This window comes from Calypte anna, chromosome Z (genome assembly GCF_003957555.1).
Source record: "Calypte anna isolate BGI_N300 chromosome Z, bCalAnn1_v1.p, whole genome shotgun sequence".
Taxonomy (NCBI): Eukaryota; Metazoa; Chordata; class Aves; order Apodiformes; family Trochilidae; genus Calypte; species Calypte anna.
In genome coordinates, this window is record NC_044274.1 from 58639442 (window position 1) to 58664605 (window position 25164).

The window sequence follows — 25164 nt, forward strand, 5'->3', positions numbered from 1 at the left end:
TGATTTTTTTTTAGAATAACTACACATCCACACACCTACAGTGCACACACATTGAGTGCTGTACTTCTGTTTACTTTACAAGTGCAAATTTCTATTGCTTGCATGTGCTTGCACATCTGTATGTGTAATGCAGCCTGTGATCTGTTCCCAGAAGCTCAGCAGAAGTCTTCTTATTCTCCATTTAATAATGAATGAGCAGAATCCCAGAAGCAGCTAGTAGCTGCCTGATGAGAGTGCCAAATAACTGACCCATCATCTGTAGAGATAGGTTTCAGTTCTCTGAAACAAATGTGATTGACTTCTCTGACTATTTTAAATGCATTCTAACTCATAGAGATGAGGTTATGGTGCGTCTGTCACCTCTGCCAGAAGAGTGCCTCTGATAGACAAAGGCTATGGTATGCCAATCCTCTTGGCTTCCCACAAAATCATCCCTAGAAGAAACTCCTCTTTTCCAGCTGCCCACAGTGCTAGAATTTAGGGCAGAAAAACCTTTTTTTTTTTTTTTTTTTTTCCCATCGGATTTCAGTCAAACTAGCAGGGGACAGAAAGCATCTTGAGCTTTCATTTACCACTCTGAGATATGGCTTCCTTCTCTTTGGTGGTTTCTCTCTGAAGGCTAAGAATATGCTATTGGCCTGGTTATGGAATCTGAATTCAGAGTTTTCTCTGAAAAGGACAAATCTACAATATCCTTTTCTACCCCGCTGTCCAGGTAATGCTGCTGCTTATAACTAGATGAAGTGTATGTCCTATTGTAGGCATTATCTAGAGTACTCTCATTAAAATGAAACTTTCTCTAGATGCCACTAAAATAGAGCAAGCATCTTTGCTATTGTGCTCTGCCTCAGGGTTAGCAGAGTCTTATTTTGAGAATCTCTGTATAGCAAAATACTGATTTGGAAAGCATTTCCCTGTGTACAAAATTCATTTGACTGGGTTTGTGAGGGCAGAGATATGAATAATTTCTACTGTCCCCATTTTTTTTTTCTTAGCCAGAAGTGAAGCTTGGCAGTAGATAAGGAGCAATTGCAATAGAAGTATTTCAATCAGTATGCATATTCACAATTAAAGTATGTTCACAAAACCACGATGTCTGCTTTTTTTTTTTTATTTTTACTTACTATAGTATTTGCACTGTGATTATTTAAAAGTCAGTTCATGTGTTTTATGTTCAGAATACATCAATTATACCACTAGATTAAGACAATGTTCCTCTTGCTTACTAATTTGATGGAATGGTTGTTATGTTAAGCCAAAATTGTATAGGAAATGGCAATAAAAAATATTGCGCTCCCAGAAGTTTTTCCCAATATTTTATATTTTGTCTCAAGGCACAGGAACATCTCTTGGAAAATATAATATTTTTTTAAATTATTCATTTAAATGTGTCACTTAATAATAAAAGAGATTACAGGGTATGTATTATGGGATAGCTTCCACAAAGTGCTATTAACATGCCTTGAAGCCTGACCAGCCAAACCCACTCATGAATATAACTTTTAGCCCTTGTTATACTACTAGATACATCTCTCATCCATCTAAATACCTATTAGTTTTTAAATTATATTATATTTTTTTCGTTTTTATATTATATTAGTTTTATATTATATTAGTTTTTATATTATATTATATTTTTTTCCTTAGGATGCCAATTATCTTATAATTTTTTCTTCTACTAGTCACAAAACAGTTTCTGTACAGTTCAAAACGCTGGAGATAAAATGAGAGAATCCCATCTTTTCACATGGGAATAATCTGTAATATTATGGGAAAGTGGGAATAAAAATTACTTTATCATATTTGACAGGACTTCACTTAACAACTCAGTTTCTAAACTCTATGTGAGTTACAAAGCACATTGTATTTCAAATTCAGTGCACCCGTACTCAGTGACTGAATACTTGGATTAGTACATTTATGAGATTGGTACATTTGTGACCTGGCTGTGGCATTCCTTTTCCACGCATGTGGTGTAGAAACTCACAAGTGTTTCAGAGCATAGATCAATGCTGATCATACAACAGAGTTACTTTAAAGGTAACAACATCCCAGGGCTCTCTCAGCTGTCATAGAAGAGATCTGCCAGGAGCAATACAATTGGAATATCTCTAGTCAAATGCCTTGAGGGCTGCTGACAAAACTCTTGCCAGCATGGACAGATTTCTGGCGTATATTATCTATTGTCACCTAAAAATTAGATAGGAGACCTGTGGTGGCTATTTTGTAACAAAATGAAAGAGCATGAATAATCAGATACCATTAGACTGTATTGCCACTTTATGTGACATTGTGACATGTGTCACAAAAGCGCTGGGAAGTTTTACATTTCTATGCCAACTACTGAAAAAACAAAAACCTCCCCAGAAGCTATTTAATTATTTAATTGATGATTGGAAAGAACAGCTGATATTTAAAAAAAAAATAATAATTTTAAATATTTTTTGCAAAGCTCAAAACCATAGTCCAAAATACAATGTTGTTTCCTTTAATTATAATTTAAAATGTGGTGCTGCAAGCATTTTCTCACTTGCAGAGCTTTCAAGTATCCTGTCAATGCAGAGGCCAGAGGTAGAGAGCAGACATATATCTAATATAGAAACCATTTGAACAGAACAAGTCTAGTCTCTATTTATGCAATATTACAGAAAACAAAGTTCTTCTTTTAGGGAAATAAGTCAGCAGTCTGGCTATTTTAACTTCTACCTTTAGCTACACAAATAATGGTATATTTCACAACCAAACAACTCAGCACAAAACTGTAGCTTAGTTAACATCAATATAAATTGAAATGAGTTAGGAAAGTGCTTAAAGTAATGTCGTCTTAACAGAACAATATTAGGGCATTATAACCCATCCCTTGATTTATAGAGAGAAGTACTTACTTTTATAGCTCTCTTCAGAGTCTTCTGCAGTGGCAATCACAGTGGTAAACATTCTTCTTGGCACTAAAATCTCCACGTTTTCCTGCTAATGATGAATTTTCTGGCAAATTATTGGTACCATTTCAGTGGATTCCATTTTAATTTATTGAGAAAGCTTGGTACAAATTTTGCTTGATAATTGAATGGCTTTGCTAAACAGACCTTATATAATTGGAATGTCTACTTTCCACCTGGCTGACAAGAGGTCTGAAGGGCAGAAGAAGAGCATATCCTTACTTAAAATACGGCTTGAACTATATTTATATATACATTTCTGGCAATAAATTTAGTCTTGCTATGATGTCACACAAGCAGTGATATACTTCCTTCTGTGTAGCTATTCTTGAAGTATTTTGGATCGAATTCACAATTAGACATTATTTTTTTATCTCTATTGTCTACTGCAGTCTTTCTTAATGTTTATGAACCACATCTGCAATTTAAAAAATTATCCCAACAAACGTACAGAATCACTTACTATGTTAAATTTTGCTCACATTTTTCTAGTTCAGCCACTCTGAAAAAAAATATGGCAACCCATCACACTGTAACAGATTTCCCTAAGAAGTGGAGAGCCAAGTAGTATAGTGACACTTTGTATTTGTTTGTGCATTATTTATCTCTGACTCTTCAGACACTTCATGTCTGTATAGCATTCTTACACTCTTTCCACAGGGTGTGGGTGGGGAGTGCTTGGGGTGGAGCAGGATTTTACTCCACTTACTTCTTTGGTGCATCGTTCCTCTACTACCCAAGTTATGAAAAAGTAAGATTGATATATTGAAAGCAAATTTATGCTTTAATTATCCTAATCTCTCTTAAATTTTTACTTATATAATTTCACAAAAAAATACACCTAGGTTCCTGTCATCATCCTCTGTAGTTTTTATGTTACGTGCCCAGTAACTCCAAGGCATCCCCCACTTCTGTTACATACAGCTGTTCCTTCAATAGGTAACACCAACACTTAAGCATTTGTCCTGAGAAAAAGGTTTCATGTCTGTCATGAAATTTTACATTTCTATTATGGCTACAAATTTTGCTCATATTAGCTTTTTAGTAAATCCTTTTGGTCTTTTAATTTTTTTTTTTTTTTTTTTTTTTTTTTTTTTTTTTTTTTTTTTTTTTTAATTTAGGACAACAGGAAATGAGGTAAAGCTCCTCCAGGAAGTGTTCAAGTTGGATATTAAAAAAAAAAATTCTTCATAAAAAGAGTGATTAAACATTGGAACAGTCTGCCTTGGGAGTTGGTGGTATTCAAAAGATGGGTAGCTGAATTGCTACAGTGAATGGCTTAGTGGTTTGGGTCTTTAGGCTAGACAGCTGGACTTAATGACCTTAGAGGTCTTTTCCAACCTTGATGATTCTATAATTCTATGATTCTGTTCAAAGTAGTCTAAATATGTGCAGCTTCACTCACATAAGAATATGGACACCAGTTTAGCTACCAAGGTGGTGGAAAACTATCGTAGGTTAAAATAATTGTATTTCTCTTTCTTCTGTGGTATCAAATGTGAAGAAAACTTCACCTAAAAAAAATAATTAATTTTCTAATTAGTCTAATAGTTAGTTTATTCTTTCACCAGATAGAAGTGTCTATCCTCAGTTTGAAACCAAATTCCTTTACAGTTACAATGTTCACAGACTAGTTGTTGGCTGGTGGACTGTCTGAAATGTTGATGTCACACTTATCACTGGGAAGTTTAAAAGCAATTTCTTCTTGTTCTATGTTTTCAATGTTGTAAGATATTGAGGGGATTTACAACAAAGAAAAATGATTTTACAATCTAGACATTTTAAGGTGACAAGAGATCAAAGGTACAACAAACAGTATTCCTCCAACAAAGTACACAAGTTTCAAAGCTCTACCACGCACATCAAGTGCTTGGCTTATATTAATTTCCTGATAGAAGCTTTAAGCCATAAAAATAATTTTCTGAATAACCTGCTGGTTTTTTATTCTACAGCTCCAATTAGACTGTTAAGGTTTACTAAAGACACAGCCATCCATGTAGTGAGGTTATGGTCCAGTAGCTTACTTAACAGTGCTCTTTCTCAGTTCGGAACAGTTTTTGGAAACGTTATGATTTTGAAATTAAAGGTATGTTTGTTATTGTTATTGTTTTGTTATTGGAAAGATAGTAATTAACCTGAAAGTTGTAAATCAGATCTTTGAATACCTATACATTGAAGTGAGCCTGCCTCCAACATTTATGAAACTACAGTCATTTTTCAGTGGGCTCCTTTTAGTTTGTGTAACACAACTATTTACGATGTTCCATGCGAGTTTTTGTTAGTAACTGAAGTCATGCCTGTGTTGCTGCCTTGATATTATTTACCTGCATCTTTCACTGCATTCACATATGCAAACATCCCTTATGTTAACACCTTGCTGAGCTGTCCAGCATTTGAGTCAGTATTTGGTGCTTAGCCAATTTTGACAGTTTAATAACAGCTTGCATTAAGTTGTTGTAACTGGACATGCAGTGCTTACCACAGTCTGGATGTAGCCCAAACCATTCACTGCATAACTAATTCTTGTAAGTAGAAAAACATAAAGACCATGTGGAAAAAGACAAAAATACAACACAGACATGTCTTTGGCAAAACACACAGGAGCCTGTAGATAAGTTTTCTAGAGATAGGAATAAAACTGAAGAAACATGATATCTGGAAAGAGAATGTGCCCCCTCTTCCCCAGTCCTTCTGTATACCAAACCCCAGGAAGGGATAGGGTCTCCTAGCCTACCAACTTGTCCACTGAAATTTGGCCACCTTGCTTACCTTGAAATAGCATGTTTTTGAGGTCCTCCAGAGAAGGGATCACTCTTAGTCATTGACCAAGTCTACTATATTTTCATTGAAATTTAACTCAGTTAAATTCTGGCTAGCAGAGTGCATCTACAAAAATCACATGCAATATCCCAAAATTATGGTTAAACCTATTTAACTTACTATGCGTAATAAATCACACTCAATGCATACATTCTTGCTGCTTAATATATGTCAGTGCTACTCTTGGACAAGTGAAACAGGTTGGTGATTCTCTGATAAATACATGAAGCAACAAGGAAGAATTGATCTGGATGGGTCACTTGGTCCTGCCACAGGCCTGGCCTTTCTGCAGGAAAGTCTTGATCTGTGCCAGTGCCACATAAGAAGCACTACTTCCACTTACACCTGTGTGCACAGAGACTGAAGGTGCTTCTTTACAGCCAGTAAGACAGGCTGTGTTGCAGCTGGTGAATGGAAAAGTCATTAAAATCTCTTTGAGTGCCAATAAATTCAGCATGTAACTTGAGAATGCAGCCTGCCATCATTCATGTGCCGGCAATGAATCCACTATCAAGACAGCCCAAGTAGGGACTTGGCTGAGCTGCAGTCAGGGGCAAAGCAGAGTTCAAGGCACAGATTGTGTTCTTTCCCCAAAAAGTTTTTGGCTAGTGGAAGATACATAGCCACAGATGGTACAGATGCCAAGGCAGGACAAAGAATATGAGATTTGGGCTGAATTTCCCATTCCACATCTCAGTGAACAGGTTTTTGAGGCAAGAAGGCTACTCTTTGGAAATAAAACCGCAGTCCAGAAAAGGTTTGAGCATATCACTTACAAGTGCCAAATAATCCTAGTGAATACCCTGGTAATAGTGATAAAGTTAAATATGAATAATTTGAGGGAAAAATGTCTTGCTAAAATAATGGATGTATGCTTATAAAGCAAGCATATATGTTCACAAAGGTCAGTAGTCTGATGTCAAAACGAAGCTGCCATAAAATACAGTACTTCCACTAATAAACATAGTTCACTTCAAAACAACATTATAAATAACCATCTGTGAATTGTCAGAATTGACTATAGTTTATGGAAAAAAGTATGAACTAGATTTTTTGAGGATATCTTCTTGTCTTCTTTACTTGAAAATTTACTTCATATTCTAGGTTTTTTTTTTCTTTTTTGGTAAAATGACCAAAGGCTACAAAATACTTGTTAGTAACACATTAATATTTTTATTTTTTTTTCTATAGCTTTCCCTTTCCTTGAGGAACTGTTAATTCTAATTGCAATTGGAACAATTTTAATTCACTGAAGCTTTAGCCAAAAGCAGAATTTGTCAATTACAAAGAAAAAAAGAAATACAAGTTAATTTGCAAACATTTATGCATTCATTTTGATGAGAAGAATTATGATCATGTATATATATGATGTTTCTTTCTAAATCAAATTAACTCAAATTCAGAATACTGAGCACCTACAATTAATTTCGGGAGACTAATTTAGAGATTGAAATTGATTTTAGTGCTTAATTTGATTTATCATTTAAGAGTTATAATCCCATTTATGAAAATTAAGAATAGTTGTTCAATTCCAAGTTTTCAGGAATTGTTACCTGACACAGTCATAGAATATATCAGTCCAGTTTTCCTTTCTATTGTATTTGCTATATTTCTGAATTACAGTCAATTGATCTTACAATCTGCTCTTTTAAGTCATTAATCCTATAAGACCTTAACTAATTAACAAGTACATATGAAAGAAGCCATACTTAAGAGTAATACTGTCGATAACTCTTAAGCAATTTATGAGGTCTACAGACACTCACATAAGAAACAAACAAAAAAAAAACCCCCAAACCTACCAAACAAAATCCAACCAACCAAACAAACAAAAACTCCAAAACAACAACAACAAAAAAATGCAAAACAACCCCCCCAGAAAACAGCTTTACAAAGATTTTATATCAAATATTATATATGTCTGGAATTGAGGAATTGTCTTTGTTTCATTTCAGTAACAAATACTTAATTATTTGCTATAGAAATAGCTATTAGTGGGAGGGGGGAGGAGACGAAGATAAAAATAAGCCCCTCTAAAAGAAAAGGACTGACAATTATGTGTCTAGGTAGACATCCTTGTATGAAAAAAAAAAAACAGAAATAGGGCTGTAGTACACTGGGGTCTAACCATCAGGAGGCTTTCGTTTGTTCTTCTGGCAGATATCAGAGATAGACTTGTTTCAGTGAATAACCCTAAGACAGCTCAACAGTTTTAAGTACTGTGGCTGCAGTGATGCTTCATTTGTTCTAGATTTTGCTTCAGCCAAAGTATGTGTCACCAATTGTATTTTATGGATCTGTTTCTGTAAAACTGCAAACATTACTATCTGCTGTTGTGTAAATTCACCTTTAGGTATGACAAGGCTTACCACCCTTGTCCAACAAATTCTTGTTTTCAGTAGAAGAGTATAGTATTTGTTTATAGCAAATGGAACTCTTGCACTTATCCTGTAGCTTAAAAATTACCTCTAGGCTAGTGTCCAAGGAGTGGAACCTGGAGCCCCACAGACGGATCCGGAGTGGGTAGCTGATGCTGGTGGGTTTCAGAGATAGAACTCATATGGGGCAAGTGAAGTCCCACCAGAACATGTTGTACAGGCAAACTGTCTGCTTCTGAGGCCAGCTATTGATCAGACACTCAGTGTCTAACTCATTGAAATAGAAATTTGTACTAGAAAGGCAGCTCTAGGAATCATCCTCTTCAGTAAGGAGATAGAAGTAGCCCTTTGGTGTGCATGACACCATACAATCACTAAAGAGTTTCCAGATCTCAAATACCAATGCTCTCTCTGTAACACAAATATTTGGTCCTTTTTCCATACCTACTAAAAAACTCTACAGCACACATTAACATGGTGTACTTTAGAAATGAAATTTATTACATCTTTCTTCAAAAATTTGGCAAAGAAGAGGCCAAAGAAATAGTGGTGTTCTTGGCAAGTGATCTTTAAAATATTTTCTAAGGCTGTTCTTTTTCCAGCAACCTTTTCACATTTGATTAATATTCCTTCCTGTTTTCTGGTTCAGAACTTTGTTTCTTTGAGATGCATTGGATCTAAATCTGAAAGTGAAAAAAAACAAACCTAAACAAAACAAAACCCCTTACCTTTTAATCTTAGGATTACTGACTCTTGATTATTTCCATATCTCAGGCTTGTTGTGTAGGTTGTCAAGACACAATAAAACTAATTTTTATATATGATGCAAGAAAAACAAATGAAAGACAAGACAAAAAACCCCTAAATTTTTCAATATAATCTGGCTTTGCAGCTAAATACTTTGCAGTGGTCCCAAACACAGTAGGGCAGATATTCTTCGATTATGTTCCGTTTTCCATGAAAGTACAAGACTTCATACAAAAACTCCGTAAAAGAAAGCAAAAGACAAATTAATTTAAAAGGAATCACAGAATTTCTTTTGGTTAAATCCATGTAGTAATAATCCACAGAAAACACTGAATCTGTTTTAGTAAAATACCTGACACTTGTCCCCACCGGAGACATTAATAATACTATTACAAATAATTATAGATTAAGCTGATGAAATCTTTCAGTTACCCAGAAATGTGTTGGTAACTTGGGTGCTGCGGATCATCTACATGTGTTATTTGTGTGGTAAAATGCTCTATGGCTTTAAAAAGCTTATTGTTAGCTATGGGTTGAGGTCTCACATGCTTCTGAGATGCAGTCAAAATAAGAAGGTGGCCTCCAAGAATGTGTAGCGTTTCGATAAGAAGTTTCCTAACATCTGTCTGAATTAAATCAAAGCACTCTAAATACTCTATTTCATACTGCAGAAATAGCAGAGCTATAACCTCTGGACAGCCACAGAGACAAAAGAAAAACACTAAGTATTTTTGTTTGTTTGTTTTCACATTTAAGGCTGTTTGTTTGTTTGTTTGTTTGTTTTGGTTGTTTGGTTGTTTTTTTCCTAAAGAGATGTAACCACAACTTCCTTGGGAAGCCTATTGCAGTGAATGTGGTGAGACACTGGCCCACGCTGTCCAGAGAAGCTGTCTATTCCCCTCCCCCTAACCTGGAAGTGTTCAAGGCCAGGTTTTGAGCAACCTGTTCTAGTGGGAGGTGTCTCTGCCCATGCAAAGGGTTGGAACTAGAGGATCTTTTCAGTCCCTTCCAACCTAAATCATTCTAGGATTCTATGATAATAGACAAAGAAATGTGCTGGAGAACATTGGTGTTAGAAGTAAACCACACCTTTTTATGGAGCCCTAAAGATTGGGGACTGGTGAAACAAACAGGAAGAATGTGGAAGAGAAGTGAGGAGATGAGAAGCATCAGGTAGTCCGTCAGCTCCATGCTTGGCTGGCAGTGTGACAGACAATCAGGGTTCCCTAAGGTACTTGACTTCCATACATTGGAACAGCAGATGGTCCATATATGCCAGTTTCCTCAATAAAAAAATAGATGAAATGGAGTAATGAAAAAAAAATTAATAAAGACTTCTTTTGCTGGTTGTCTATGTTACTACTGATCTGAGGATAATTGTAATAAATGGTTTATTGGTTGAATAAAGCACCATTTATGCAAACTTCCAGAATGAAACTATTTCTACTGCAAACTTTTATAAATATTTATGGTATTAATTACAGAACTTGTACTGGTTTTCCACAGAGTGGCATATCCAAAACTCTTCAGAAACATATCAAATGTATTAAGCAGTGTCTTATGGCTATAAGCTAACATTGTGGCAATGTACAGAAGGTCTTAACCCAAAACATTTTTATATAAAGAATTTGCTGCAGTTCTAAATTAAAGGAAAGACTTGTGCAATATTAGGACATAAAGCTTACATGTGCTTTTATGCATCAAGTCTCAGTTAATAATTTTTATTATGCTTTGTGGAGAGGTGATCACACATCATACTTCTACCTGCTCTGTATTACAGTTGTATTGTTCTAGCTTTCCTTTAAAAATTTCTTCTTCTGGCAGCCACTGTTGCTAATCACTAGAACTTAAAAACAAAACAAAAATAAAAAAAACAAGCCCAGCTCCCTCTTCCCCCCCCAAAAAAAAACTCACAAAAAACCTAAAACAGCAACGGTTGCACTGTGAGACACTGAAATTGAACTGAATGTATTGGCTTGTTTGTTTAACATCTCAAACGAATAACTTCCTTGACTGTCACTCCTTGACATAGGCTGCCATTGATTTTTCCATTCTTTGCTTTTGCTTTTAAGGAACTTTTTTCCCTGTCTCATCAGATTTCCTCCAGAATTTACTGGCATGAAAAAGAAACTGCTCCTTCAACTTTAATGGGCACTGGAAAAGATTCAGGCTGAGACTGCTTACACATTTTAAAATAGTTTATCTCTTGCTATTTTATACTACTATAAATCAGGACTTTCCCCATCACATTTAGTCGTGAATGAACTCTGTACAAAACATAATAAGTGCATAGAAAAGATAACGTGTCCATCAATAGCTTGAAAAGGGTCCTGTTATAGGTGTTTGAATTCAGCAAGCATCAGCTGAAGTTAGGCATTAATCACACTAACACATATGAAAGAGCATTTCCTTAGGACTATGCACAGAACCAAAAATAGTCTTACCTTCAGTCCATGGGCAGTTCCCGAGACTCCAAGTATATGGAGAGAAGGAGTCTGCATTTTATAAAAATCAGTCACATTAGATGGCTGTATAATAGCATCTCCTGAAATAAGTAAAGCTTAACGAGAAAAAGTCCTTTAAGACAATATTGGTGTGGAGAAAGGACATTTACATACTTTGAAGTTGCATTTTCAACTTATATATATCCTCCTAATAGTTCTTTATTCTTAACTGTCCATGTGATGTGCACTGGGAATGGGTCTATCTATGTTGTATCAGATAACCACTATTACGGTTTGCTGAATGAGAAAGAAGGATGTTGTGCATTGTAATAAATGAATGGCTGCTTAAGTTCTTCATAGTTGTTGTTAAAGCTGTCTGTAATGCCCACAGGCAATCCCCTGGAAAAAAAGTCAGATTAAATCTCATCTAGTTTGGCTCCATTACTATGTGGATGGTGAAGATATGTGATGCAGCCTGATAGTTGCTGTATTTCAGGAGTGGTGCTGTAGAAAGACACTGGCAGAGACTTGCCTGTAGATTTCTCTCCCATCAGATTTCCCTCCATCATAAAGCCCTTGTGGATCTCAGATATTTTTTTCTTAAATATCTTATTATGTAGGTCACACTAAAAAATCTGTTAGATGTAAAGAAAAGAAAATGGAAGCTTCCATTAGAACCCAAATAAGGAAAGCATACACTCTCATTGTTCTTCAACAAAAGGAATTGGGTTGCAGCACTATAAAAGTGTGGTAAGATCCCCTGTTCTGCTTGAGAAATACATCCTTTATCAAAAAGAACCCCCATGCGGTTTTAGCATTGAGTATAAATTAATCTAGACATGCTTCATCCACTTGCACTGGGCTGTGCAATGATGTCAGTAAAAGCGATGAGTTTCCCTGTCCCCATCTCACAGCTCCTCCCTCAAGTTACCAAGAGGCACACAACACTGCTGGCTGCCTATGCTGACCTGGAGTTTCTGAAAGTTCCTGCACCAGGTACCTCTCCTCCATCAGTTGTCCTTCCAGGGCTGTTGCTCAGATCTGCACACAGCTGCCATACTTCAGACTGCCTGCTAGCTGCTCAGCCACAAGTGTCCTACGGGTTGTGAGTTCTGGTTTATATTTAGTGGAAAATATCTGAACAAAATAACATATTCCTAAGAACTGCAATGTTGTAGTTCAATGTATCCTATGTAGTACACATCATTGCATGTGAGAAGAATGGGCTAAATGCAGACGGGGTAGTTACTAGGATGCAAAATCAATTTTAGAAATATATTTTACCACTTAACTTTGACCTCTAAGTACTTCAAGAATTACTAGAAATTCTTTATCCTCTTTATTAGACCTGAGACACAAGTAAGTTACTTTCCTCCCCTGCTGCTTCCCAATTTTCAGTTTCCAATTCCATCACTCTGGATTTGGGAATTCACGTTATTTCAGTATTGCTGTGTAAATCCACAGAGAAGTGCTAGCAATTTTGTGGTGGCTTATACTGCACCGTAATATAAGAGAAAGACAGCAGAGAAAGGTGTGGAATTGGCTCTTAAGGATGACTGAATGGTTAAAGCTATCACCAAAGCTGTGACGCTAGAAATCAATACTTGACATGGCGATTTTAAATCCTGTAGATAAAGACACAATAATTGCAGTAGCAAGTGCAAATACATCAGAGACTCCATATTACTTTCCAGTGCCACCCAGAGACTGAGCAGTGGTTGTGCTAAGCAAACTCTGAAGTTCAGAGGCAGAAAAAGGTGTGTAAAATGGCATACTTTGTAGGAAAAGTACAGCCATAGGCTTTACACAACTCACCATGGTGTTAGCTTTCTCCTCTATGTTTCTGCAGAACAAAAGTGCCAGGCTACAGTCTTGTGGGTAGGACAGTAGCTAGCCTGCTAGCCTTGTTATGCTAGAGAAAAACATGGAATGCCAAGGAAGAAAGGAAGGAAGGAAGGAGGTCTACTTTTGGAGAAAATATTTTGTTCCAGAACCTTTGCATTAGAGAACATTATCAACAATCTGTCTCAATAGAATTTCTGCTAGTAAGATTTGATCACAAGCTGAGCCTGAAGATTGTAAGCAGGCCTCACTTTCTCTCCTAAAGTAAGATCTTTTGTCCTGTTGCGCTTACATTTCTGAGAGTATATGATGAAAAATACCTTCAGCACAAATCTCCTGCTGCCAGTTCAGCATCTAGGGATGCAGAGGAAAAAGTTACTACACTTTTGCTTTAAAGAAAATAGAAAATACTGTAAAGAAATATATCTGCTATTGATAAAAACAGTGATTAATTTACATGTACAGCTATCTTAGAGGTTGACAGTCACCCAGGTGACAGGATAGAGCAACCCCATCTACCAGAAGTTAACATTTCATTGCAAAATTTATTTTCTTCTGATAAACAAGGGAGAGATGTTGGTGGCAGCTCTATCACAGGCCAGCTTCTTTCAGAGGAAAGGAATTGCTATAAGTGGCAATAAGCTTTGTGGCATCTAAATTGCCTTTGCTATACCATCCTTACCAAGGAGTCTTGAGTTTGTGGTTTTCTGATTTCCTTTTATATTTAATGTTATTTTGAGTCTTCCGTGTAATTGGCAGGTACTTCCTTGGAAGAAACTAATGTGATATTGCCAGTATTTATCCATGGGGTAAAAAGTTCCAAAGAAAGAAGGATAGTTTTCTCTATGACATGATAGTCAATATATTTTTTTTCTTTTTTTCTTTTTTTTTCCAGTTAAGGAAGGTGTTGAGTGACTGAAGGCAGTCAAAAGAGAGAACTTGTCTACAAAAAGTAAAACAGAGAAAATATCTATCAAATATCTAACATTGTGCAAGACATCTTAACTCTATAATTGTTTTGTACACTTTGTTCTTATATTATCTCTATAACTCATTCAGACATATGACTCAATTTTTGACAATAGTTCCTTAATTTTTATGAATGAGTAATCAGAAAATTATTAGAGTGAACACTAATTAAGAGCTAAACCACTTCAAATGAATATTTGGACTTCTAAAGAGAGAATGGAGTTCCTAACTTGGAGATATCCACCTTAAACAGCTAATGCTGCACTGGATATCATAGGTTATCAAGCTTATCATCCAGGAAGTTAATTAAATTCTGAATAAATATAAGTGATATTTAAATCACTTTATCTCATGTAAAGTGTTTGATACAAACAAGCACTGCAGAATCTGCAACCAGAAAGTTGTTTTCTGATCTACATGTCCATAAATTAGCCATTTTTATTTATTTACCTAGGACTACAATCAAGATGGATTGCTAGAAAGTTGCTTATCCCAAGGTGTTTCATTAACTGAAAGTCTAAGTCTAACTCAGTCGTTTTGAAATGAGTAGGTCACAACATTTCTAACTTGATTCATTGCCCATATATTGGTTTCCAGACAAATAAACCATGCAGTCAGATTATGTGCTTTTTACATAAAACTTATAGACTCACTGGTTGTCAGAGACATCTCTTATATTGTGTTACCAATCAACAAAAAAGCAACATATTTAGCAGAAATCTTAAGCCCTGACATTTCCTCACAGAGGGGGGCAAAACTCAGCCTCTGTAATTTGTCAACTGCTGTCTAAAGGAAACAACAAGTGTACTTCTCTGTTTACCCCATATTTTGCAACTTAATCACTTAGGTCCAGATTCTACTATTTTCCTGTATGCAGTTATGCTTTTTAGGCCATGAGTAGTCACATATAGCTGAATAAGAATATAACAGAATTATGGTACAACTCACTGCTCATGAGGCTAGCGGGATCTGCTATGTAAATAAAAAACATTGTGTGTTTAGCATTTTCAACTTCATCCATCAAAATATTTTCCAGGAAAAAAATTCTCTCTCTCTCTTCCTCCCTGAACTATTTTATTTGTCTGTCTTCTAAGGTCCATTATTACTGGCATACCATGCACAATGCAAAGAAAGGAAAAGGGAATTTATAAAATTAACTAATTGTATAGGAAGCTCAACAATGTTAATGCTGATGCTTTTGAGGTTAGAGAAAGTGAATAAATCTCACAGAAAATTATTTTCTTAGAGGTAGAACTATTATTCCTTGACTTGTGTCTAAAGTACAATAAATTTTGCTGGAAAAATGTCCTCTATATATATCTTTGCAGTAATTATGTACTCAGGCTCTAGGAATAGCAACATAAATTCAGGAGTCTATAACATTTGCAGCAAATGCAGATGTTGCAGCACATAATTTTTCTCATATAAAGCAAAACTTACCAGGTTTTCCTAGGCATTATTCAAAGGTACATTGCAAGATTTTTTGTAAGTCTTCTGAACAGTTCTAAGAAGAAAGAGATAGAAGACATTGGGCACTTTTTAAGACACAGAGGATAATGTGCAGAAATGTCCCAGTCTTCTTATTTAATAATATATATTGCATTGCCATAAGCATCCAAGTCTATTTGGAGTTGGAAAATGAAGACACACACTTGAGACCCTTTTGAATTTTTCTGTATTTTGGCTATCCCTGCTGTTACTGCCTCCATCCTGTAAAAAGCAAGGTGAGCTCACCGCTGGTGTCTGCAATGGCTCATCTAGAGGGAGTTAATGAGCTGCTTTATCTCTCCCTTTCCTAGTGCTCTTGTGTAGCTATGTTCATAATATAATAGTGTTCACTTATATTTTTAAAGAATGAATTTAAAAAAGAACTGAGAAGATATAAAGGGATCTTTTGGTTTGGTTTTATTTTTTTCTTTCAGAGACTTATCATGAACAGAGACTGGTTATTGACATATTTCAGTACAGGAAAGAGGTGCTCTTAGGACAGAGGCAGCTATTTCAGGAAGATACCCTGGCAATATCAGATCAAGACTTCCACCAATAAAGTCACACAGGTTATTGTGGAGGAAAATGCTCATTAATGGGGCAGATGTTGGTCTCAGAACTTACTAGGGTTTGCATTTCACTTAGAAAAAGCAAGTCTCAGAATTACATTTTTTTAAAAAGTAACATAATTTTCACTGTGAAATGTTAGACAAATACATTCTTCTACCCTCAGAGTGCTATTAGCCAGAATATAATTGATTTCTTTGACAAAAGCATTAAAAAAACTATATTGAGAGTTGTAGTAATGATAGATGGCAAGACAAGTTATGAGGAAAATGTAAATTACTAAATACTTATTAAATCTTGAGAAGCAGCTGAAATGTTTTGCACCTCCAAAAAAAGATAGTAGGCTAATGACTGCAAAATCGTCTCAGAAAAAAAGTACAAATTTAGGGAACATAAATGGTCTAAGAATGATCAGCTGTGTCCTTAAAATGGTCTCTCAAGAAAAATGACAGAAATGACAGAAAACATGTGACTGTAACTGTACAGAACACGGTCTGCACATACAGTCCCTATTAATTTCCCACATAATATTTTTCTGTAGCTCCATGGACACCAGAAATCTACAGTGTATGAAAATCCACTGTGCACCTCTAGGAAATATAGAGGGGGCCTTAGAAACTTGTACAACTGTACAATCTGCTGTATGTTCTCGTTGCTGAAAATGACAGAAAATAGTAAAGTAAGTCTGAGTCTGGTCCATTTTTTACACCAGAAAACATGACAAATAATCTCATTCAGAAATGTGGGAAGCTCCATTTTAGACCTAATTAGATTTTGCCCCTCTGATTTGATCCAGTAACTGCTGTCTCAGAACCTCACTCCTCTCACAGAAACGTTCATCTAATTTCAACATATATTTATTCATGACTGTTTACACTCATTTGTTCTTGAGCTGACAGCATCCTTAGGTTTGAATAGCTCTTCTCTTTCTTGTTATTTTTAAGAGAGGGCTACTTTATCTCCCTTTCCTCTCTTGTATTGCTAGGCTAAACAAGACAAGTGCCTTTACTCTCCTCATGTAAGACAGGCTCACCATTCTCTTTATCATTTTAGTAGCATTTCTGGGACTTTTTGCAGCTTCAGTTCATCTTTCTTGCATGTGTGTGATCAAAGTGTGCACAGCATTCGTGATGAGCTCAAGATGATGCTTTATGCAAAGGTATTTATAGGTTTCCTGTCTTCAGTGGAAATACCTCACCTGATGCATTTTCTTTTTTTATGACCACATCAACACTTGAGTCTCATAGTCATGGATTAAAATACTAAATCTTTCTTTTTCTCTGCCACTTTCAATTGATGAGTTTACTGGTTATACTAGTTGGTCCTACTATCAGTCTTTACATGAGACTACACTTTGTATATTTGTATATTTTATATATATATAAATATTTATTTATATATTTATTTATATTATATATATATATATTTTATATATTATATAATATATATTTATATATTTATTTATATATTATATATTCTATTTATATATTTATAAATAAATATATTTATATATATATTTATTTATATACATATATATATATATTTGTATATTTGTATATTTTATATATATTTGTATATTTTATCCCTTCTCAGCTACCTCTCTTGACCAGGTCTTTCAGTTCTTTCTGTATGTTAATCTGATTCTCCTGTATATTGATGATGACTGTAAAATTTGTACTATCAATAAACTTATTTATTGCAATCCTATTTTTTGTTCCTAAGTTATTATTGCCTAATATCAGCCTCTTCAAGCCTCTAAAGACTTCTGCTCATCCCTACCAGTAAAGTCTTGTTAATTTCTCTTTTATTTTCTAATGATTCCTATATTAATGACTATTTCCACCATCTTAAGCCAACTGTTGTCTGTAAGACATACTATGATATACTTTCTTGGAAGCAGGTAATGTAACTTTGTCATTCACTCTTTGAAAAACACATATTATCAAAGGGAATACTTAGTTTGACTAAAATCATCCTTGTTTGACTTTTGCCAGCTTATTTAATTTAATCTATATTTGCTAATGATCTTGTATTTTAAAATTGGTTTAAAAAGCCTGTACAAGGCTGATGTGAGACAGATTATATCCTGTTCATTCTCACTGTCTTATCTTTGCATGAGCATCTGTACTGCCTTGCAGTTAGGCAGTATCACTTTAAGCTAGAAGGTCAATTATAAAATCTTTCTACTGGCCATAACTTTAAAGATCAGACCACATATACTCCAGGGACTTCACCTGTCACCTCAATCTGTTTATGTTGGTTTTCTACATGTAGACATGGCAATTTCCAATTCTAAATACTACTGGAAGTTTAGCATCATCCTTCTTACAGGAAAATTAAACAAAGGATAAGTGTCATCTTTGTCCAACATTTTAATCCCCTCCATATTGCATCCTCACCCTAGAATGTTTTCCCTGTCTTTTCTTTTCTTTCTGCAACAAGAAAATCTCATCCTCAGCTCAGTTATCTGCTGAGGGGTTTGTGTGTATATGATTTTTTATTTCCTTAGCAAGACCTAACATGGTATGATTATTTTGGCTTTTCTGATTTAATCATATGCCCCCTGCTCTCCAAAAGATAGCTGACAGTCTTTTTTTAACAATCAGCCATCTGTTCTATTTCTTGCAGCTTTCAGTTTGTTTTCAGCATCTTTACTGAGAGGAGGAAAGATATTCTTCATCAGTAGAATATCAGACAGTCTTTTTTAAGCCTAAGAGAACTTTTATAAAGAAACTTCCTTTTAATGTGTAGTCCTACAACTATAAAAAAAGGCTCTCCTGAATAGAAGGGTCGTGCAGTTTAATTAAAGCAGGATCTGTTTGATTTGTGGACAGAAGAGGTTGCCAGGATGTTGTGAGTTTCCTAAAGGAAGAAAATATCCCTGAAAAGGGGAGGGGAAGGCAAGAAATGAAAGATTTGGTTATTAGTTGGGATTTTCCTCCACACACGACTCAGTGGGATGGAAAACATTTATCACAGTTGTTATCAATACTTTTACATCTCTAAATGGAAGGCTGTGTTTTCTGTGGCTTTTTTTCTTTGTCCCATATTGCTTTTCTACAATGAGGAAAAAAAAATTATGATCCCATATGCAAAGAAATAGGGTGGGGGTGGATGGATGGACGGATGAAAAGGAGATAATAGTCTCTGGAAACAAAAATACCTATTTGTAATGTTTTCTTCTAGTTAGAAAGGAATCCTTACTAATCTGATGCAAAGTCAGAAGAAAATGAATGATACTTTATTTACACTTTTCTGTGTTTCATCAGTGTACTCCCTGTCTTTTCTCTTTTTGCAGTTTTAGTAAGACTGTGCTGCCTAGAAAATTCATATCATGTCATCCTTTAGAGAGAGCTTGGTGGAGACGTAGTGTAGTGGAGCCCAGGCTGCTGTATGGCTCCATAGTGTGAGCACCATTTCAGACATCAGGCTGGGTGTTGCATCAGGGGTCATGGTTCTACTGATAACAGATGGCAGCACAGTGTCTCCTGGTTGACTATAAACCATTGAAATGACAATTAGAAAAGCAGAAATATGACAATATAATGGAAATAATCTATGGCACCTGTAAACACAAAAGATATTTGTATATTATGTATCTATAGCATAAATAAGGTAAGGTCCTCATAAACTGCTGAATCAGTGGCAAAATTCTATTTACTCATGAAGTGATTTTCACTTAACTTTGTAATATTGCAGTTTGTAGTTTTTTGGTTTTATTACTTTGCTTCTTACTGTTACACTTTCAGGGTTAGAGAAAAATAACAGATACAAGAAACTGTAGCTGTACTTTCCTTTCAATTGAAAATGGAGAAGCAGCTAATAGGCAATTTCAGTTACACAACCAATACAATTATGAATTGTCTGTAATTCTTAACATCATGTTATATTGGCCCAAGAGAAGGAGATGATACAAATCTTCTCCTGTTATATTTTGAATTTCCTTGGTCCAGCATGTGGCAGGATTGGTAAAGAGCTCTATTGGTCATGTGATGGGTAATCTCAGATACAATGTATGTAAAATATTAAAGAGGAATTTGTTTTTATAAGACAAACTTTTGAAAGAAATACTGCATTTGTCAGGAATCTTGAAGCTAAATTAGGTGAAATACAGGAACTATTAAAATGAGTGGCACCTGCAAAATATTGATTACTGTGTCAGTCTAAATGTACAGAGAAATTACATCCTCATGGGAACCTGACTTGAACCTTCAAATGCTAAATTAAATGTTCTGGAAATAATTCTAATCTGCTAATATTTGCTCTACATCCAGACAATAGTATGTATGTGTTGATATTTGTTGCAAAGACCACACAACCAGGCATATCCAGTCTACAAGGCTCTTGCAGTGCATCGCTGACAGCTTTCTGATGCAGCTAGCTGAAGAGTCAATGAGGAGAGGCTCATTGCTGGACCTTGCATTAAGAAGATCTTGTTGGGGATGTTAAGGTTTTAAACAGCTTTGGTGACAGTGACCACAACATGGTGGAGTTTAGTATTTTACAAGGAAGAGGAAAGGCTGCAAGTAGGACTACAACCATGGCTAACTTTGTACTGCTTAAGGATCTATTTGCGGGAAACCCAGGGGCTAAGACTCTGGAAGGAAAGAGAGCCCAAGAAAGTAGGTCGATTTTAAATATCACTTCCTTGAAGCCCAAGATAGGTTCATTCCCTTGAGTAAAAAGTTGGGTAGAAATAGTAAGAGACCTGCATGGATCAACAGCAAACAAATGACACAAAGTTGGGAGGAGTGGCTGACAATAAGAAGGCTGTTCTGTCATTCAGAGGGATCTAGACTGGCTGGAGAGTTGGGCAGGGAGAAATGTAATGAGTTACAAGAAGGGCAAGTGTAGAGGCTTACATCTGGGTAGGAACAACCCCAAGAACCAGAACAGTTTAAGGACAGAGTTCTTGGAGAGTAGTGAAGGGGAAATGGACCTGGAGGTGCCACTGGACAGAAGGATAACCATGTGCCAATGTGCCCTTATGGCCAAGTAGGTAAATGGCATCCTGGGGGTTAGTTAGTAGGTCAAGAGAGGTTCTCCTCCCCCTGTATTCTGCCCTGGTGAGGCCACATCTGGAATATTGTCTCCAGTTCTGGGTCTTTCAGTTCCAGAAGGACAGGGAACTTCTTGAAAGAGTCCACCACAGAGCCTCCAAGATGATTAAGGGAGTTGAATATCTCCCTTATAAGGAAAGGCTGAGGGAGCTGGGCCTCTTCAGCTTGGAGGAGACTGAGGAGTGACCTCACCGATGTTTATAAATATGTAAAAGGAGAGAGCCAAAAGGATGGTGCCAGGCTCTTTTCAATTATGCCCAATGACAGGACAAGAGGCAATGGATATAAACTTGAGCATAGGAGGTTCCATATAAACACTAGGAAAAATTCTTTTACTGTGAGGGTGAAAGAGCACTGGAGCAGGCTGCCCAGGCAGGTTGTAGGTCTCCTTCTCAGGGAACTTTCAAAACCTTTAGGGACACGTTCCAATGTGACCTCCTCTAGGTGACCCTGCTCTGGCAGGGGGTTTGGACTTGGTCTTTCGATATCCCTTCCAACCCCTAACTTTCTGGGATTCTGTTTTTGTGATTCCATGAAAAGTTATATTCTTACAAAGTCTAGAAAGCTAATAAATATTAAGATACCTGACAATATTTGATTAAATTTACATGAAGAGGCAATATGCTATGTAAGTAACCTAGTTTATTGCCTCAGCTTTAACTCTTGAAAAAAATCCGCTGAATATACACTTTTAAGAATAACAGCAGGGATCATTAGTGCCCATCTGTAAAACAAGGACAGAAATAGTAATGGCCTTATAAGTGACCAATAGTTACAATATTTATAAGGAGCACAGATCCCATGACCTTATGATCTATTTCAGAGAAACTTTTAATGGAAAATACTGTCTTCTTGTGCTGTATTGGCTTTATCCTCAAAATAAGTACAAGTGAGAAATAATTTGTCAAGGATGAGTATCACTGACTATATTTAAGAGACAAGGACATCATTGATGCACTTAAATAAAAAAATGAGACTACCTATGAGTCAGTGAGAACAGCTTTCTAGACATAGCAGTTTCTGTCATCTCTCTTAGGCTCCTGCTCTGAAATGTCCTGTTTGGAGACCATCTATTTCCACTGGTTGCCAAGGAACACACCTGATCTGCTACACCTCCAGGGAAGCTGTTGTCTGACAACTGCTCTCTTCAAGTAAAGATCTAACCAAGATGAGGGTCTCCAGATAACAGAGCTACCTTAAACATTCATAAATGACTTTGTTAAAAGATGATTTAAATAGCATTGCTTTATTTCGGGAAAGGTGTGTGTTTGTGTCATCTTACTAACAGGTCAGAACTGGACTGCACTGTCTTTTGTCCTCTCCCTGGCTCCTGGAAGACTCCATGTCAATGACTCCACCAGATTGATTAGCCTCCTGACAGCATGGACAATTGCCACAAAATCCAAATATAGATTTCTGTGTATATATATATATGTATGTATTCTTTCATTGAGAGAGAAGAGGAACAGCAGATCTTAATTTATGAAAGCTGACAAAAACTCCTTTGAATCTTTTTACCCTTCTTAGTAGAGACATCCCTTATAGATAAGGAACTATTTGCTTTATGAACTTCCTGCTTTCCTCGGTAGAAGTGTCTTAAATTTACTAGAACGTTAAAGTACATATGGGAGCAAGGGTATATACTGATCATGAGACTTCCCTTGCTGAATGACAAGCTGATCAACATGACATCTGAGCCTTCACACTTTTGTGGCCAGAAGGAATTATTCTAGAAGCTGCTTTTGAGTACTGATGAAGCAATATGCAGTCCCACAAATGGTACAGAAATGAGAATGGAGAGAAAGGGATAATAATGTCCTACTGAAAGGAGTGCTAAACGAATGCAGAGAGTTACCTCTTTGGTAGATGCATAAAAACTGCAGGCTGGGTTTTTAGTATCCAAATGAATTACTAGAAAAATGATTACACAGAGCTGCACCAGCCTTTGCCTAGTTAGCATTCACCAAGACAACTGCTGTAGCTCTGTTTGCAGGCCTGCATGCAAGTCCACATAAATGCCAGGAGAAGTAAACATGAGAAGGGATAAAATGAGAAATATGAGAAAAGAGAAAAGCCACCGCAGTATAGCATGGCCATTCACTCCAACCAAAGCAGTCCTGCCCAGCTTTCCCAGAGCAAAGCCAAAAAATAAAATGAAGAGAGATTACAACAGCTGTGCAAATCAAGCACATGAAGTTTCAATGGAACAATGTTGTGGAGTGTAAAGAAAATGATGACTTGTAACTGTGAGATATATAGAGGATTCATGCAGTATGCATATTCCTGAGTACAGATAAGCAGAGGATATGGTAGCCAAAACCAGTTAGCATCTCTGAAGATAGACATTTTTTTGGAAGAAAATTTACATATACTGTTACCTTCCACTTCTAAAGCAGAAAGTGCTAGTCCCTTCACCTACTGGCTCCCTACAAACAATTATTTTTAGGATTTTTTTTAAGAGAGTAATGACACCCTCTGAGAAGTCTCTTTCACCTATGGGCACTTATCAAATGTATATTCCAAATACTGGGTGCAGGTAATTCAAAGACTTATTCTGGCAATAAACCCTGTACAGTTTCTCTGGAGCAAGTAGTGCATATTAACTGTCCAAAGACACTAGACTGCAGATTGTATGCACTGAAAACTTCAGCAACCATTCAAGGAACTGGGAAAAAAATGTTAAAATCCACATAGATTATTATTAGAAAAAGCAGAGGCATGTTTGGGGGAGGTTTAGGACAGCAGACTGCCAACTAGACCACAAATCTCTTTTAGGCTTTTTGTACTTTTAAGGAAGAGTCTTGTCTGTAAGTCTTGTCTATAATTTCTACAAGTCTTTCTTTTTAATTGTCAAAGGAAAACAAGTAAGTAAGGAGGGAAAAATGGTTTTGACTTCTTTAACTTTCCATTTCTTCTCTGAAGTCTCAAATGGCTCTTCAGATTTGGGTAAAATATTACAATAGCGTTATTTTCAACCAAAATTTTATGCTTGCACAGAGATGGAAAGGAGAGAGAAAGGCCATTAAAATGATTAACTGAAAGGGTGATTAACACATATGCAAGAGATAGAAAATACTTTAAGCTCTCAAGCGAATTGAAGGCCTTGTGGTAAGGACACAAGGGGTTTTGCTGGGTTTTTTTCACTTTCTATAAGCAAGAGTGTGTGTTTTTGAAAATTTTCTGCAAGGGATACACTACCAGGACTAAATAAGAGCTGTAAAGTATTTAATTCAATTTCAGTGTTGCTAGTTCAAGCAAAGAAAACATTCTTTTTTAAAAACAGTTGTCTAAAAAAAGCAAAACCAAAACCAAAACCAAAACCAAACTTTTAACTTTTAGAAAACGACAGTTCAGTTTTATCAAAAGAAAATGTTACTCTACATCTGGAGTACCGTGCCTGTTTTTTGTCTCACCAGTTCAAAAAAGATGTTGAGAACTTGTAAAATCCCTTTTCTCTAGTAAGAGAGTGAATAGGGGGTGAGAGTGGACACAGACTCCAACCAGTACTTTTGGAATCACCTTTTATTCATTAGCCTGTTGCTATTAATAGCAGATAATTATTCAAGCACAGCATTCAGTTATTCCCTCATGTGACTGACTCACACATTCACTCACAGTTGCCTACTGGACCAGCAGTGGGGAGGTCAACCCCAGCTGCACACTCACAAGCTGAAGTTTGTACTGCCTTCTGCATAAGAGCCTGGAAAGTCCCCAAGGGACCCCTTGTTTCTTCAGGCATGCACATGGTCCTGCAGTGAATTTCTGTTCGTAGCAGTCACTGACTCCATGGCTGTGGTCCCAGTCATGCAGCCTGCCATTCACACCAAATGTGTACTGTAGACCTTTGGTATGTTTGGCTGACTCCTGGGGTATAAATTCATCAGTTCTTTCAGTTTCAATGGGGTTTACA